The sequence below is a fragment of the Heterodontus francisci genome, chromosome 22 (genome assembly GCF_036365525.1).
Source record: "Heterodontus francisci isolate sHetFra1 chromosome 22, sHetFra1.hap1, whole genome shotgun sequence".
NCBI lineage: Eukaryota > Metazoa > Chordata > Chondrichthyes > Heterodontiformes > Heterodontidae > Heterodontus > Heterodontus francisci.
Window position 1 is genome coordinate 14,480,386 of NC_090392.1, and position 23,164 is coordinate 14,503,549.

The following is a 23,164-nucleotide window of genomic DNA, read 5'->3' on the forward strand; positions in this document are numbered from 1 at the left end:
CATACAATGACACCCAGTAACACAGACACACACGGATACCAAGTAACAAAGACACACACTTACACCAAGTAACACAGACACACACCGACACCCTGTAACACAGACACACACTTACACCAAGCAACACAGTGATACACTGACACCAAGTAACAAAGACATACACTGATACCCAGTAACACAGACACACACTTACAACAAGTAACACAGACATACACTGACAACAAGTAACAAAGACATACACTGATACCCAGGAACACAGACACACACTTACACCAAGTAACACAGACACACACTTACACCAAGTAACAAAGACATACACTTACACCAAGTAACACAGACACACACTGACACCAAGTAACAAAGACATACAATTACACCAAGTCACAAAGACACACACTTACACCAAATAACACAGATATACACTGACAAAAAGTAACAAAGACATGCACTGACACCCAGTAACACAGACACACACGGACACCAAGTAACAAAGACACACACTTGCACCAAGTAACACAGACACACACAGACACCCAGTAACACAGACACACACTTACACCAAGTAATACAGACATACACTGACACCAAGTAACAAAGGCATACACTGATACCCAGTAACACAGAAACACACTTACACCAAGTAACACAGACACACACTTGCACCAAGTAACAAAGACATACACTTACACCACGTAACACAGACATACACTGACACCAAGTAACAAAGACATACAATTACACCAAGTAACAAAGACACACACTTACACCTAGTAACAAAGACAGACACTGATACCCAGTAACACAGACACACACTTACACCAAGTAACAAAGACATACACTGACACCCAGTAACACAAACAAACACACACTGACACCCAGTAACACAAAGAAACACTAATAAACAGTAACACAGACATACACTGACACCAAGTCACAAAGACACACACTGACACCCAGTAACAAAGACATACACTGACACCAAGTCACAAAGACATACACTGATACCCAGTAACACAGACACACACTTACAACAAGTAACAAAGACATACACTGACACCAAGTAACAAAGACATACACTGATACCGTGTAACACAGACACACACTGACACCAAGTAACAAAGACAGACAGTGATACCCAGTAACACAGACACACACTTACACCAAGTAACAAAGACATACACTTACACTCAGTAACAAAGACATACACTGACACCCAGTAACACATACACACACGGACACCAAGTAACAAAGACACACACTTACACCAAGTAACACAGACACACACTGATACCCAGGAACACAGACACACACTTACACCAAGCAACACAGACATACAATGACACCAAGTAACAAAGAAATACACTGATACCCAGGAACACAGACACACACTTACACAAAGTAACAAAGACATACACTGACACCAAGTAACACAGACACACACTGACACCAAGAAACAAAGACATACAATTACACCAAGTAACAAAGACACACACTTACACCAAATAACACAGATATACACTGACAACAAGTAACAAAGACATGCACCGACACCCAGTAACACAGACACACACGGACACCAAGTATCAAAGACACACACTTACACCAAGTAACACAGACACACACAGACACCCAGTAACACAGACACACACTTACACCAAGTAATACAGACATACACTGACACCAAGTAACAAAGACATACACTGATACCCAGTAACACAGAAACACACTTACACCAAGTAACACAGACACACACTTGCACCAAGTAACAAAGACATACACTTACACCACGTAACACAGACATACACTGACACCAAGTAACAAAGACATACAATTACACCAAGTAACAAAGACAAACACTTACACCAAGTAACAAAGACAGATACTGATACCCAGTAACACAAACAAACACACACTGACACCCAGTAACACAAAGAAACACTAATAAACAGTAACACAGACATACACTGAAACCAAGTCACAAAGACACACACTGACACCCAGTAACAAAGACATACACAGAAACCAAGTCACAAAGACATACACTGATACCCAGTAACACAGACACTAACTGATACCAAGTAACAAAGACATAAACTGATACCAAGTCACATAGACGTACACTGATACCCAGTAACACAGACACACACTGACACCCAGTAACAAAGACATACACTGATACCAAGTCACAAAGACATGCACTGATACCCAGTAACACAGACACACACTGACACCAAGTAACAAAGTCATACACTGACACCAAGTAACAAAGACATACACTTACACCAAGTAACAAAGACACACACTTACACCAAGTGACACAGATATACACTGTCACCAAGTAACAAAGACATACACTGACACCAAGTAACAAAGACATACACTTACACCAAGTAACAAAGACAGACAATTACACCAAGTAACAAAGACATGCACTTACACCAAGTATTTTGACATACACTGACACCAAGTAACAAAGACATACACTGATACCCAGTAACACAGACACACACTTACACCAAGTAACAAAGACATACACTGACTCCAAGTCACAAAGACACACACTGACACCCAGTAACAAAGACATACACTGATACCAAGTCACAAAGACATACACTGATACCCAGTAACACAGACACACACTTGCACCAAGTAACACAGACATACACTGACACCAAGTAACAAAGACATACACTGATACCCAGTAACACAGACACACACATACACCAAGTAACAAAGACAGACACTGATACCCAGTAACACAGACACACACTTACACCAAGGAACAAAGACATACAATGACACCCAGTAACACAGACACACACGGATACCAAGTAACAAAGACACACACTTACACCAAGTAACAAAGACATACACTGATACCCAGTAACACAGACACACACTTACAACAAGTAACACAGACATACACTGACAACAAGTAACAAAGACATACACTGATACCCAGGAACACAGACACACACTTACACCAAGTAACACAGACACACACTTACGCCAAGTAACAAAGACATACACTTACACCAAGTAACACAGACACACACTGACACCAAGTAACAAAGACATACAATTACACCAAGTAACAAAGACACACACTTACACCAAATAACACAGATATACACTGACAACAAGTAACAAAGACATGCACTGACACCCAGTAACACAGACACACACGGACACCAAGTAACAAAGACACACACTTGCACCAAGTAACACAGACACACACAGACACCCAGTAACACAGACACACACTTACACCAAGTCATACAGACATACACTGACACCAAGTAACAAAGACATACACTGATACCCAGTAACACAGAAACACACTTACACCAAGTAACACAGACACACACTTGCAGCAAGTAACAAAGACATACACTGACACCACGTAACACAGACATACACTGACATCAAGTTACAAAGACATACAATTACACCAAGTAACAAAGACACACAGTTACACCAAGTCACAAAGACAGACACTGATACCCAGTAACACAGACACACACTTACACCAAGTAACAAAGACATACACTGACACCCAGTAACACAAACAAACACACACTGACACCCAGTAACACAAAGAAACACTAATAAACAGTAACACAGACATACACTGACACCAAGTCACAAAGACACACACTGACACCCAGTAACAAAGACATACACTTACACCAAGTAACAAAGACACACACTTACACCAAGTAACACAGATATATACTGACACCAAGTAACAAAGACATACACTGACACCAAGTAACAAAGACACACACTTACACCAAGTAACACAGATATATACTGACACCAAGTAACAAAGACATACACTGACACCAAGTCACAAAGACATACACTGATACCGAGGAACACAGACACACACTGACACCCAGAAACAAAGACATACACAGATACAAAGTCACACAGTCATACACTGATGCCCAGGAACACAGACTGTCACTGATACCCAGTAAAAAAGACATAAACTGATACCAAGTCACATAGACATACACTGATACCCAGTAACACAGACACACACAGACACCCAGTAACAAAGACATACACTGATACCAAGTCACAAAGACATACACTGATACCCAGTAACACAGACACACACTGACATCAAGTAACAAAGACATACACTGACACCAAGTAAAAAAGACAAGCACTTACACCAAGTAACAAAGACACACACTTACACCAAGTAACACAGATATGTACTGACACCAAGTAACAAAGACATACACTGACACCAAGTAACAAAGACATGCACTTCCACCAAGTAACAAAGACAGACAATTACACCAAGTAACAAAGACATACACTTACACCAAGTATTTTGACATACACTGACACCAAGTAACAAAGACATACACTGATACCCAGTAACACAGACACACACTGACACCCAGTAACAAAGACATACACTGATACCAAGTCACAAAGACATACACTGATACCCAGTAACAAAGACACACACTTGCACCAAGTAACACAGACATACACTGACACCAAGTAACAAAGACATACACTGATACCCAGTAACACAGACACACACTTACACCAAGTAACAAAGACAGACACTGATACCCAGTAACACAGACACACACTTACACCAAGTAACAAAGACATACAATGACACCCAGCAACACAGACACACACGGATACCAAGTAACAAAGACACACACTTACACCAAGTAACACAGACACACACTGACACCCTGTAACACAGACACACACTTACACCAAGCAACACAGACATACACTGACACCAAGTAACAAAGACATACACTGATACCCAGTAACACAGACACACATTTACAACAAGTAACACAGACATACACTGACAACAAGTAACAAAGACATACACTGATACCCAGGAACACAGACACACACGTACACCAAGTAACACAGACACACACTTACACCAAGTAACAAAGACATACACTTACACCAAGTAACACAGACATACACTGACACCAAGTAACAAAGTCATACAATTACACCAAGTAACAAAGAGACACACTTACACCAAGTAACACAGATATACACTGACACCAAGTAACAAAGACATGCAATGACACCCTGTAACACAGACACACACGGACACCAAGTGACAAAGACACACACTAACACCAAGTAACACAGACACAAACTGACACCCAGTAACACAGACACACACTTACACCAAGTAGCACAGACATACACTGACACCAAGGAACAAAGACATACACTGATACCCAGTAACACAGACACACACTTACACCAAGTAACATAGACATACACTGACACCCAGTAACAAAGACATACACTGACACCCAGGAACACAGACACACACGGACACCAAGTAACAAAGATACATATTTACACCAAGTAACACAGACACACACTGACACCCAGTAACACAGACACACACTTACACCAAGTAACACAGATATACACTGACACCAAGTAACAAAGACATGCCCTGATACCCAGTAACACAGACACACACTTACACCAAGTAACACAGACATACACTGACACCAAGTAACAAAGACATACACTGATACCCAGGAACACAGGCACACACTTACACCAAGTAACACAGACACACACTTACACCAAGGAACAAAGACATACACTAACACCAAGTAACACAGACATACACAGATACCCAGTAACACAGACACACACTTACACCAAGTAACAAAGACATACACTGATACCCAGGAACACAGGCACACACTTACACCAAGTAACACAGACACACACTTACACCAAGTAACAAAGACATACACTAACACCAAGTAACACAGACATACACTGATACCCAGGAACACAGACACACACTGACACCCAGTAACAAAGACATACACTGATAACAAGTCACAAAGACATACACTGATAGCCAGTAACACAAACATACACACACTGACACCCAGTAACACAGAGACACACTGACACCCAATAAAAAAGACATACACTGACACCAAGTCACAAAGACATACACTGATACCCAGTAACACAAACAAACACACACTGACACCCAGTGACACAGAGAAACACTGACACCCAGTAAAAGAGACATACGCTGATACCAAGTCACAAAGACATACACTGATACCAAGTCACAAAGACATACACTGATACCCAGTAACACAGACACACACTGACACCAAGTAAGAAAGACATACACTGACAGCAAGTAACAAAGACAGACAATTACATCAAGTAACAAAGACATACACTTACTCCAAGTATTTTGACATACACTGACACCAAGTAACAAAGACATACACTGATACCCAGTAACGCAGACACACACTTACACCAAGTAACAAAGACATACACTGACACCAAGTCACAAAGACACACACTGACACCCAGTAACAAAGACATACCCTGACACCAAGTGACAAAGACATACACTGATACCCAGTAACATAGACACACACTTACACCAAGTAACACAGACATACACTGACACCCAGTAACACAGACACATACTTACACCAAGTAACAAAGACATACACTGACACCCAGTAACAAAGACATACACTGACACCCAGTAACGCAGACACACACGGACACCAATTAACAAAGACACAGACTTACACCAGGTAACACAGACACACACTGACACCCAGTAACACAAAAAAAAACACTGACACCAAGTAACACAGACATACACTGACACCAAGTAACAAAGACATACACTGATACCCAGTAACACAGGCACACACTGGGTGTGGGGGGGGGGGGCACATTGGCGCAGTGGTTAGCACCGCACCCTCACAGCTCCAGGGACCCGGGAACGATTCTGGGTACTGCCTGTGCGAAGTTTGCAAGTTCTCCCTGTGTTTGCGTGGGTTTCCTTCGGGTGATCCGGTTTCCTCCCACATGCCAAAGACTTGCAGGTTGATTGGTTAATTGGCCATCATAAATTGCCCCTAGTATAAGTAGGTGGTAGGGAAATATATAGGGACCGGTGGGGATGTGTTAGGAATACGGGATTCGTGCAGGATTAGTATAAATGGGTTGATGATGGTCGGCACAGACTCGGTGGGCCGAATTGCATGTTTCAGTGCTGTATCTCGAAACTAAACTAAATACTGACACCTCGTGTCACAGACACACACTGACACCCAGTGACACAAACAAACACACACTGACACCCAGTAACACAGAGAAACACTGATACACAGTAACAAAGACATACATTGACACCAAGTTACACAGACACACACTGGCACCCAGTAATAAAGACATACACTTACACCAAGTCACAAAGACATACACTGATGCCCAGTAACACAGACACACAGTTACACCAAGTCACAGAGACATACACTGACACCAAGTTCCAAAGACAGACACTTACACCAAGTATCAAAGACACACACTTACATCAAGTAACACAGACAAACACTAACACCAAGTAACACAGACAAACACTAACACCAAGGAACAAAGACAGACAATTACACCAAGTAACAAAGACATACACTTACACCAAGTATTTTGACATACACTGACACCAAGTAACAAAGACATACACTGATACCCAGTAACATAGACACACACTTACACCAAGTAACAAAGACATACACTGACAACAAGTCACAAAGACACACAATGACACCCAGTAACAAAGACATCCATTGACACCAAGTCACAAAGTCATACACTGAAATACAGTAACACAGACGCACACTTACACCAAGTAACAAAGACATACACTGATACCCAGTAAAACAGACACACACTTACACCAAGTAACAAAGACATACATTGACACCAAGTCACAAAGACACAAAGTGACACCCAGTAACAAAGACATACACTGACACCAAGTCACAAAGACATACACTGATACCAAGTAACAAAGACATCCAATTAAACCAAGTTACAAAGACACACAATTACACCAAGTAACACAGACATACACTGACACCAAGTAACAAAGACATACACTGATACCAAGTAACACAGACACACACTGACACCAAGTAACACAGACACACACTTACACCAAGTAACAAAGACATACACTGATACCCAGTAACACAGACACACACTTACACCAAGTAACAAAGACACACACTTACACCAAGTAACACAGACCTACACTGACACAAAGTAACAAAGACATACACTGACACCAAGTAACAAAGACATAAACTGACACCCCGTAACAAAGACATACACTGACACAAAGTCACAAAGACATACAATGACACCCAGTAACAAAGACATACACTGACACCAAGTAACACAGACACACACTGACACCAAGTAACAAAGACATACAATTACACCAAGTAACAAAGACACACACTTACACCAAATAACACAGATATACACTGACAACAAGTAACAAAGACATGCACCGACACCCAGTAACACAGACACACACGGACACCAAGTATCAAAGACACACACTTACACCAAGTAACACAGACACACACAGACACCCAGTAACACAGACACACACTTACACCAAGTAATACAGACATACACTGACACCAAGTAACAAAGACACACACTTACACCAAGTAACACAGACCTACACTGACACCAAGTAACAAAGACATACACTGACACCAAGTAACAAAGAAATAAACTGACACCCCGTAACAAAGACATACACTGACACAAAGTCACAAAGACATACAGTGACACCCAGTAACAAAGACATACACTGACACCAAGTAACACAGACACACACTGACACCAAGTAACAAAGACATACAATCACACCAAGTAACAAAGACACACACTTACACCAAATAACACAGATATACACTGACAACAAGTAACAAAGACATACACTGTTACCCAGTAACACAGACACACACGGACACCAAGTATCAAAGACACACACTTACACCAAGTAACACAGACACACACAGAAACCCAGTAACACAGACACACACTTACACCAAGTAATACAGACATACACTGACACCAAGTAACAAAGACATACACTGATATCCAGTAACACAGAAACACACTTACACCAAGTAACACAGACACACACTTGCACCAAGTAACAAAGACATACACTTACACCACGTAACACAGACATACACTGACACCAAGTAACAAAGACATACAATTACACCAAGTAACAAAGACACACACTTACACCAAGTAACAAAGACAGACACTGATACCCAGTAACACAGACACACACTTACACCAAGTAACAAAGACATACACTGACACCCAGTAACACAAAGAAACACACACTGACACCCAGTAACACAAAGAAGCACTAATAAACAGTAACACAGACATACACTGAAACCAAGTCACAAAGACACACACTGACACCCAGTAACAAAGACATACACAGATACCAAGTCACAAAGACATACACTGATACCCAGTAACACAGACACTAACTGATACCAAGTAACAAAGACATAAACTGATACCAAGTCACATAGACGTACACTGATACCCAGTAACACAGACACACACTGACATCCAGTAACAAAGACATACACTGATACCAAGTCACAAAGACATACACTGATACCCAGTAACACAGACACACACTGACACCAAGTAACAAAGACATACACTGACACCAAGTAACAAAGACATACACTTACACCAAGTAACAAAGACACACACTTACACCAAGTGACACAGATATACACTGACACCAAGTAACAAAGACATACACTGACACCAAGTAACAAAGACATACACTTACACCAAGTAACAAAGACAGACACTTACACCAAGTATTTTGACATCCACTGACACCAAGTAACAAAGACATACACTGATACCCAGTAACACAGACACACACTTACACCAAGTAACAAAGACATACACTGACTCCAAGTCACAAAGACACACACTGACACCCAGTAACAAAGACATACACTGATACCAAGTCACAAAGACATACACTGATACCCAGTAACACAGACACACTCTTGCACCAAGTAACACAGACATACACTGACACCAAGTAACAAAGACATACACTGATACCCAGTAACACAGACACACACTTACACCAAGTAACAAAGACAGACACTGATACCCAGTAACACAGACACACACTTACACCAAGTAACAAAGACATACAATGACGCCCAGTAACAAAGACACACACGGATACCAAGTAACAAATACACACACTTACACCAAGTAACAAAGACATACACTGATACCCAGTAACACAGACACACACTTACAACAAGTAACACAGACATACACTGACAACAAGTAACAAAGACATACACTGATACCCAGGAACACAGACACGCACTTACACCAAGTAACACAGACACACACTTACACCAAGTAACAAAGACATACACTTACACCAAGTAACACAGACACACACTGACACCAAGTAACAAAGACATACAATTACACCAAGTAACAAAGACACACACTTACACCAAATAACACAGATATACACTGACAACAAGTAACAAAGACATGCACTGACACCCAGTAACACAGACACACACGGACACCAAGTAACAAAGACACACACTTGCACCAAGTAACACAGACACACACAGACACCCAGTAACACAGACACACACTTACACCAAGTCATACAGACATACACTGATACCCAGTAACACAGAAACACACTTACACCAAGTAACAAAGACACACACTGACACCAAGTAACAAAGACATACAATTACACCAAGTAACAAAGACACACACTTACACCAAATAACACAGATATACACTGACAACAAGTAACAAAGACATGCACTGACACCCAGTAACACAGACACACACTTACACCAAGTAATACAGACATACACTGACACCCAGTAACGCAGACACACACGGACACCAAGTAACAAAGACACAGACTTACACCAAGTAACACAGACACACACTGACACCCAGTAACACAAAAAAAAACACTGACACCAAGTAACAAAGACATACACTGATACCCAGTAACACAGGCACACACTGGGTGGGGGGGGGGGGGCACATTGGCGCAGTGGTTAGCACCGCAGCCTCACAGCTCCAGGGACCCGGGAACGATTCTGGGTACTGCCTGTGCGAAGTTTGCAAGTTCTCCCTGTGTTTGCGTGGGTTTCCTTCGGGTGATCCGGTTTCCTCCCACATGCCAAAGACTTGCAGGTTGATTGGTTAATTGGCCATCATAAATTGCCCCTAGTATAAGTAGGTGGTAGGGAAATATATAGGGACCGGTGGGGATGTGTTAGGAATACGGGATCCGTGCAGGATTAGTATAAATGGGTTGATGATGGTCGGCACAGACTCGGTGGGCCGAATTGCATGTTTCAGTGCTGTATCTCGAAACTAAACTAAATACTGACACCTCGTGTCACAGACACACACTGACACCCAGTGACACAAACAAACACACACTGACACCCAGTAACACAGAGAAACACTGATACACAGTAACAAAGACATACATTGACACCAAGTTACACAGACACACACTTGCACCCAGTAAAAAAGACATACACTTACACCAAGTCACAAAGACATACACTGATGCCCAGTAACACAGACACACAGTTACACCAAGTCACAGAGACATACACTGACACCAAGTTCCAAAGACGGACACTTACACCAAGTAACAAAGACACACACTTACATCAAGTAACACAGACAAACACTAACACCAAGTAACACAGACAAACACTAACACCAAGTAACAAAGACAGACAATTACACCAAGTAACAAAGACATACACTTACACCATGTATTTTGACATACACTGACACCAAGTAACAAAGACATACACTGATACCCAGTAACATAGACACACACTTACACCAAGTAACAAAGACATACACTGACAACAAGTCACAAAGACACACACTGACACCCAGTAACAAAAACATCCATTGACACCAAGTCACAAAGTCATACACTGAAATACAGTAACACAGACGCACACTTACACCAAGTAACAAAGACATACACTGATACCCAGTAACACAGACACACACTTACACCAAGTAACAAAGACATACACTGACATCAAGTCACAAAGACACAAAGTGACACCCAGTAACAAAGACATACACTGACACCAAGTCACAAAGACATACACTGATACCAAGTAACAAAGACATCCAATTAAACCAAGTTACAAAGACACACAATTACACCAAGTAACACAGACATACACTGACACCAAGTAACAAAGACATACACTGATACCAAGTAACACAGACACACACTTACACCAAGTAACACAGACACACACTTACACCAAGGAACAAAGACATACACTGATACCCAGTAACACAGACACACACTTACACCAAGTAACAAAGACACACACTTACACCAAGTAACACAGACCTACACTGACACAAAGTAACAAAGACATACACTGACACCAAGTAACAAAGACATAAACTGACACCCCGTAACAAAGACATACACTGACACAAAGTCACAAAGACATACAGTGACACCCAGTAACAAAGACATACACTGACACCAAGTAACACAGACACACACTGACACCAAGTAACAAAGACATACAATTACACCAAGTAACAAAGACACACACTTACACCAAATAACACAGATATACACTGACAACAAGTAACAAAGACATGCACCGACACCCAGTAACACAGACACACACGGACACCAAGTATCAAAGACACACACTTACACCAAGTAACACAGACACACACAGACACCCAGTAACACAGACACACACTTACACCAAGTAATACAGACATACACTGACACCAAGTAACAAAGACAAACACTTACACCAAGTAACACAGACCTACACTGACACCAAGTAACAAAGACATACACTGACACCAAGTAACAAAGAAATAAACTGACACCCCGTAACAAAGACATACACTGACACAAAGTCACAAAGACATACAGTGACACCCAGTAACAAAGACATATACTGACACCAAGTAACACAGACACACACTGACACCAAGTAACAAAGACATACAATCACACCAAGTAACAAAGACACACACTTACACCAAATAACACAGATATACACTGACAACAAGTAACAAAGACATACACTGTTACCCAGTAACACAGACACACACGGACACCAAGTATCAAAGACACACACTTACACCAAGTAACACAGACACACACAGAAACCCAGTAATACAGACACACACTTACACCAAGTAATACAGAGATACACTGACACCAAGTAACAAAGACATACACTGATATCCAGTAACACAGAAACACACTTACACCAAGTAACACAGACACACACTTGCACCAAGTAACAAAGACATACACTTACACCACGTAACACAGACATACACTGACACCAAGTAACAAAGACATACAATTACACCAAGTAACAAACACACACACTTACACCAAGTAACAAAGACAGACACTGATACCCAGTAACGCAGACACACACTTACACCAAGTAACAAAGACATACACTGATACCAAGTCACAAAGACATACACTGATACCCAGTAACACAGACACACACTTGCACCAAGTAACACAGACATACACTGAAACCAAGTCACAAAGACATACACTTACACCAAGTAACAAAGACAGACAATTACACCAAGTAACAAAGACATACACTTACACCAAGTATTTTGACATCCACTGACACCAAGTAACAAAGACATACACTGATACCCAGTAACACAGACACACACTTACACCAAGTAACAAAGACATACACTGACTCCAAGTCACAAAGACACACACTGACACCCAGTAACAAAGACATACACTGATACCAAGTCACAAAGACATACACTGATACCCAGTAACACAGACACACACTTGCACCAAGTAACACAGACATACACTGACACCAAGTAACAAAGACATACACTGATACCCAGTATCACAGAAACACACTTACACCAAGTAACAAAGACAGACACTGATACCCAGTAACACAGACACACACTGACACCAAGTAACAAAGACATACAATGACACCCAGTAACACAGTCACACACGGATACCAAGTAACAAAGACACACACTTACAGCAAGTAACAAAGACATACACTGATACCCAGTAACACAGACACACACTTACAACAAGTAACACAGACATACACTGACAACAAGTAACAAAGACATACACTGATACCCAGGAACACAGACACGCACTTACACCAAGTAACACAGACACACACTTACACCAAGTAACAAAGACATACACTTACACCAAGTAACACAGACACACACTGACACCAAGTAACAAAGACATACAATTACACCAAGTAACAAAGACACACACTTACACCAAATAACACAGATATACACTGACAACAAGTAACAAAGACATGCACTGACACCCAGTAACACAGACACACACGGACACCAAGTAACAAAGACACACACTTGCACCAAGTAACACAGACAAACACAGAAACCCAGTAACACAGACACACACTTACACCAAGTAATACAGACATACACTGACACCAAGTAACAAAGACATACACTGATATCCAGTAACACAGAAACACACTTACACCAAGTAACACAGACACACACTTGCACCAAGTAACAAAGACATACACTTACACCACGTAACACAGACATACACTTACACCAAGTAACAAAGACAGACACTGATACCCAGTAACACAGACACACACTTACACCAAGTAACAAAGACATACACTGACACCCAGTAACACAAAGAAACACACACTGACACCCAGTAACACAAAGAAGCACTAATAAACAGTAACACAGACATACACTGAAACCAAGTCACAAAGACACACACTGACACCCAGTAACAAAGACATACACAGATACCAAGTCACAAAGACATACACTGATACCCAGTAACACAGAACCTAACTGATACCAAGTAACAAAGACATAAACTGATACCAAGTCACATAGACGTACACTGATACCCAGTAACACAGACACACACTGACATCCAGTAACAAAGACATACACTGATACCAAGTCACAAAGACATACACTGATACCCAGTAACACAGACACACACTGACACCAAGTAACAAAGACATACACTGACACCAAGTAACAAAGACATACACTTACACCAAGTAACAAAGACACACACTTACACCAAGTGACACAGATATACACTGACACCAAGTAACAAAGACATACACTGACACCAAGTAACAAAGACATACACTTATACCAAGTAACAAAGACAGACAATTGCACCAAGTAACAAAGACATACACTTACACCAAGTATTTTGACATCCACTGACACCAAGTAACAAAGACATACACTGATACCCAGTAACACAGACACACACTTACACCAAGTAACAAAGACATACACTGACTCCAAGTCACAAAGACATACACTGATACCCAGTAACACAGACACACACTTGCACCAAGTAACACAGACATACACTGACACCAAGTAACAAAGACATACACTGATACCCAGTAACACAGACACACACTTATACCAAGTAACACAGACATACACTGACACAAAGTAACAAAGACAGACAATTGCACCAAGTAACAAAGACATACAATGACACCCAGTAACACAGACACACACGGATTCCAAGTAACAAAGACACACACTTGCACCAAGTAACAAAGACATACACTGATACCCAGTAACACAGACACACACTTACAACAAGTAACACAGACATACACTGACAACAAGTAACAAAGACATACACTGATACCCAGGAACACAGACACGCACTTACACCAAGTAACACAGACACACACTTACACCAAGTAACAAAGACATACACTTACACCAAGTAACACAGACACACACTGACACCAAGTAACAAAGACATACAATTGCACCAAGTAACAAAGACACACACTTACACCAAATAACACAGATATACACTGACAACAAGTAACAAAGACATGCACTGACACCCAGTAACACAGACACACACGGACACCAAGTAACAAAGACACACACTTGCACCAAGTAACACAGACACACACAGACACCCAGTAACACAGACACACACTTACACCAAGTCATACAGACATACACTGACACCAAGTAACAAAGACATACACTGATACCCAGTAACACAGAAACACACTTACACCAAGTAACACGGACACACACTTGCACCAAGTAACAAAGACAGACACTGACACCACGTAACACAGACATACACTGACACCAAGTTACAAAGACCTACAATTACACCAAGTAACAAAGACACACACTTACACCAAGTAACAAAGACAGACACTGATACCCAGTAACACAGACACACACTTACACCAAGTAACAAAGACATACACTGACACCCAGTAACACAAACAAACACACACTGACACCCAGTAACACAAAGAAACACTAATAAACAGTAACACAGACATACACTGACACCAAGTCACAAAGACACACACTGACAACCAGTAACAAAGACATACACTGACACCAAGTCACAAAGACATACACTAATACCTAGGAACACAGACACACACTGACACCCAGAAACAACGACATACACAGATACCAAGTCACAAAGTCATACACTGATGCCCAGTAACACAGACAGTCACTGATACCCAGTAACAAAGACATAAACTGATACCAAGTCACATAGACATACACTGATACCCAGTAACACAGACACACACTGACACCCAGTAACAAAGACATGCACTGATACCAAGTCACAAAGACATACACTGATACCCAGTATCACAGACACACACTGACACCAAGTAACAAAGACATACACTGACACCAAGTAAAAAAGACATACACTTACACCAAGTAACAAAGACACACACTTATACCAAGTAACACAGATATATACTGACACCAAGTAACAAAGACATACACTGACACCAAGTAACAACGACATACACTTACACCAAGTAACAAAGACAGACAATTACACCAAGTAACAAAGACATACACTTACACCAAGTATTTTGACATACACTGACACCAAGTAACAAAGACATACACTGATACCCAGTAACACAGACACACACTGACACCCAGTAACAAAGACATACACTGATACCAAGTCACAAACACATACACTGATACCCAGTAACACAGACACATACTTGCACCAAGTAACACAGACATACACTGACACCAAGTAACAAAGACATAAACTGATACCCAGCAACAAAGACACACACTTACAGCAAGTAACAAAGACAGACACTGATACCCAGTAACACAGACACACACTTACACCAAGTAACAAAGACACACACTTACACCAAGTAACACAGACACACACTGGCACCCTGTAACACAGACACACACTTACAACAAGTAACACAGACATACACTGACAACAAGTAACAAAGACATACACTGATACCCAGGAACACAGACACACACTTACACCAAGTATCACAGACACACACTTACACCAAGTAACAAAGACATACACTTACACCAAGTAACACAGACATACACTGACACCAAGTAACAAAGACATACAATTACACCAAGTAACAAAGAGACACACTTACACCAAGTAACACAGATATACACTGACACCAAGTAACAAAGACATGCACTGACACCCTGTAACACAGACACACACGGACACCAAGTAACAAAGACACACACTAACACCAAGTAACACAGACACAAACTGAAACCCAGTAACACAGACACACACTTACACCAAGTAGCACAGACATACACTGACACCAAGTAACAAAGACATACACTGATACCCAGTAACACAGACACACACTTACACCCAGTAACAAAGACATACACTGACACCCAGTAACAAAGACATACACTGACACCCAGGAACACAGACACACACGGACACCAAGTAACAAAGATACACATTTACACCAAGTAACACAGACACACACTGACACCCAGTAACACAGACACACACTTACACCAAGTAACACAGATATACACTGACACCAAGTAACAAAGACATACCCTGATACCCAGTAACACAGACACACACTTACACCAAGTAACACAGACATACACTGACACCAAGTAACAAAGACATACACTGACAGCAAGTAATAAAGACAGACAATTACATCAAGTAACAAAGACATACACTTACTCCAAGTATTTTGACATACACTGACACCAAGTAACAAAGACATACACTGATACCCAGTCACGCAGACACACACTTACACCAAGTAACAAAGACATACACTGACACCAAGTCACAAAGACACACACTGACACCCAGTAACAAAGACATACCCTGACACCAAGTCACAAAGACATACACTGATACCCAGTAACATAGACACACACTTACACCAAGTAACACAGACATACACTGACACCCAGTAACACAGACACATACTTACACCAAGTAACAAAGACATACACTGACACCCAGTAACAAAGACATTCACTGACACCCAGTAACGCAGACACACACGGACACCAAGTAACAAAGACACAGACTTACACCAAGTAACAAAGACATACAATGACACCCAGTAACACAGACACACACGGATACCAAGTAACAAAGACACACACTTACACCAAGTAACACAGACACACACTGGCACCCTGTAACACAGACACACACTTACACCAAGCAACACAGACATACACTGACACCAAGTAACAAAGACATACACTGATACCCAGTAACACAGACACACACTTACAACAAGTAACACAGACATACACTGACAACAAGTAACAAAGACATACACTGATACCCAGGAACACAGACACACACTTACACCAAGTAACACAGACACACACTTACACCAAGTAACAAAGACATACACTTACACCAAGTAACACAGACATACACTGACACCAAGTAACAAAGACATACAATTACACCAAGTAACAAAGAGACACACTTACACCAAGTAACACAGATATACACTGACACCAAGTAACAAAGACATGCACTGACACCCTGTAACACAGACACACACGGACACCAAGTAACAAAGACACAGACTAACACCAAGTAACACAGACACAAACTGAAACCCAGTAACACAGACACACACTTACACCAAGTAGCACAGACATACACTGACACCAAGTAACAAAGACATACACTGATACCCAGTAACACAGACACACACTTACACCCAGTAACAAAGACATACACTGACACCCAGTAACAAAGACATACACTGACACCCAGGAACACAGACACACACGGACACCAAGTAACAAAGATACACATTTACACCAAGTAACACAGACACACACTGACACCCAGTAACACAGACACACACTTACACCAAGTAACACAGATATACACTGACACCAAGTAACAAAGACATACCCTGATACCCAGTAACACAGACACACACTTACACCAAGTAACACAGACATACACTGACACCAAGTAACAAAGACATACACTGACAGCAAGTAACAAAGACAGACAATTACATCAAGTAACAAAGACATACACTTACTCCAAGTATTTTGACATACACTGACACCAAGTAACAAAGACATACCCTGATACCCAGTAACACAGACACACACTTACACCAAGTAACACAGACATACACTGACACCAAGTAACAAAGACATACACTGACAGCAAGTAACAAAGACATACACTGACACCAAGTCACAAAGACACACACTGACACCCAGTAACAAAGACATACCCTGAAACCAAGTCACAAAGACATACACTGATACCCAGTAACATAGACACACACTTACACCAAGTAACACAGACATACACTGACACCCAGTAACACAGACACATACTTACACCAAGTAACAAATACATACACTGACACCCAGTAACAAAGACATTCACTGACACCCAGTAACGCAGACACACACGGACACCAAGTAACAAAGACACAGACTTACACCAAGTAACACAGACACACACTTACACCAAGTAACACAGACATACACTGACACCAAGTAACAAAGACATACACTGACAGCAAGTAACAAAGACAGACAATTACATCAAGTAACAAAGACATACACTTACTCCAAGTATTTTGACATACACTGACACCAAGTAACAAAGACATACCCTGATACCCAGTAACACAGACACACACTTACACCAAGTAACACAGACATACACTGACACCAAGTAACAAAGACATACACTGACAGCAAGTAACAAAGACATACACTGACACCAAGTCACAAAGACACACACTGACACCCAGTAACAAAGACATACCCTGAAACCAAGTCACAAAGACATGCACTGACACCCTGTAACACAGACACACACGGACACCAAGTAACAAAGACACAGACTAACACCAAGTAACACAGACACAAACTGAAACCCAGTAACACAGACACACACTTACACCAAGTAGCACAGACATACACTGACACCAAGTAACAAAGACATACACTGATACCCAGTAACACAGACACACACTTACACCCAGTAACAAAGACATACACTGACACCCAGTAACAAAGACATACACTGACACCCAGGAACACAGACACACACGGACACCAAGTAACAAAGATACACATTTACACCAAGTAACACAGACACACACTGACACCCAGTAACACAGACACACACTTACACCAAGTAACACAGATATACACTGACACCAAGTAACAAAGACATACCCTGATACCCAGTAACACAGACACACACTTACACCAAGTAACACAGACATACACTGACACCAAGTAACAAAGACATACACTGACAGCAAGTAACAAAGACAGACAATTACATCAAGTAACAAAGACATACACTTACTCCAAGTATTTTGACATACACTGACACCAAGTAACAAAGACATACCCTGATACCCAGTAACACAGACACACACTTACACCAAGTAACACAGACATACACTGACACCAAGTAACAAAGACATACACTGACAGCAAGTAACAAAGACATACACTGACACCAAGTCACAAAGACACACACTGACACCCAGTAACAAAGACATACCCTGAAACCAAGTCACAAAGACATACACTGATACCCAGTAACATAGACACACACTTACACCAAGTAACACAGACATACACTGACACCCAGTAACACAGACACATACTTACACCAAGTAACAAATACATACACTGACACCCAGTAACAAAGACATTCACTGACACCCAGTAACGCAGACACACACGGACACCAAGTAACAAAGACACAGACTTACACCAAGTAACACAGACACACACTGACACCCAGTAACACAAAAAAAAACACTGACACCAAGTAACACAGACATACACTGACACCAAGTAACAAAGACATACACTGACACCCAGTAACACAGACACACACTTACACCTAGTAACACAGACATACACTGACACCAAGTAACAAAGACATACAATGATACCCAGTAGCACAGACACACACTGGGCGGCATATTGGCACAGTGGTTAGCAGCCTCACAGCTCCAGGGACCCGGGCTCGATTCTGGGTACTGCCTGTGCGGAGTTTGCAAGTTCTCCCTGTGTCTGCGTGGGTTTCCTCCGGGTGCTCCGGTTTCCTCCCACATGCCAAAGGCTTTCAGGTTGATAGGTTAATTGGCAATCATAAATTGCCACCATTTATAGGTAGGTGGTAGGGAAAGATATAGGGACAGGTAGGGATGTGATAGGAATACGGGAATAAAAGCAAAATACTGCGGATGCTGGAAATCTGAAACAAAAACTAGAAATGCCGGATTCACTCAGCAGGTCTGGCAGCATCTGTGGAAAGAGAGGCAGAGTTAACGTTTCGGGTCAGTGACCCTTCTTCGGAACTGACAAATATTAGAAAAGTCACAGATTATAAACAAGTGAGGTGGGGGTTGGGGAAGAGATAACAAAGGAGAAGGTGCAGATTGGACCAGGCCACATAGCTGACCAAAAGGTCACGGAGCAAAGGCAAACAATATGCGAATGGTGTGTTGAAAGACAAAGCATTAGTACAGATTAGGTGTGAATATACTGAATATTGAACATCAGCAAGTGCAAACCTGAAGAAGAACAACCTGAAAAAAAGCAGTGGGTAAGCAAACTGAACAAACTAAGATGAAATGAAATAAATGCAAAAAACGATTGTAAAAAATGTAAAAAGGAATGCAAAAAAAAGGAAGAAAAAATAACTAAAAATGACTAAAAATGAAAGTAAAGTGGGGGGCTGTCATGCTCTGAAATTATTGAACTCAATGTTCAGTCCGGCAGGCTGTAGTGTGCCTAATCGGTAGATGAGATGCTGTTCCTCGAGCTTGCGTTGATGTTCACTGGAACCCTGCAGCAATCCCAGGACAGAGATGTGAGCATGAGAGCAGGGGGGAGTGTAGAAATGGCAAGCAACCGGAAGCTCAGGGTCCTGCTTGCGGACTGAGCGGAGATGTTCCGGAAAGCGGTCACCCAGTCTGCGCTTGGTCTCCCCATTGTAGAGGAGACCACACTGTGAGCAGCGAATACAGTGAAAGAAGTACAAGTAAATCGCTGCTTCACCTGAAAGGAGTGTTTGGGGCCTGGGATAGTGAGGAGAGAGGAGGTAAATGGGCAGGTATTACACCTCATGCGATTGCAAGGGAAGCTGCCCTGGGACGGGGACGAGGTGGTGGGGGTAATGGAGGAGTGGACCAGGGTGTCGCGGAGGGAACGACCCCTTCGGAATGCTGACAGGGGAAGGGAGGGGAAGATGCGACTGGTAGTGGCATCACGCTGGAGGTGGCGAAAATGGTGGAGGATGATCCTTTGGATATGTAGGCTGGAGGGATGAAAAGTGAGGACAAGGGGAACCCTGTCACGGTTCTGGGAGGGAGGGGAAGGGGTGAAAAAAGAGGTGCGGGGAATGGGTCGGACACGGTTGAGGGCCCTGTCAACCACAGTGGGGGGAAATCCTCGGTTGAGGAAAAAGGAGGCCATATCAGAAGCACCGTCATGGAAGGTAGCATCATCAGAGCAGATGCGTCCGAGACGGTGAAACTGGGAGAATGGAATGGAGTCCTTACAGGAGGAAGGGTGTGAAGAAGTGTAGTCGAGATAGCTGTGGGAGTCAGTGGGCTTATAATGGATATTGGTAGACAACCTATCCCCAGAGATGGAGACAGAGAAGTCGAGGAAGGGAAGGGAAGTGTCAGAGATGGACCATGTAAAGGTGAGAGAAGGGTGGAAATTGGAAGCAAAGTTGTTGATAGGAATACGGGATTAGTGTAGGATTAGTATAAATGGGTGGTTGATGGTCGGTGGGCCGAAGGGCCTG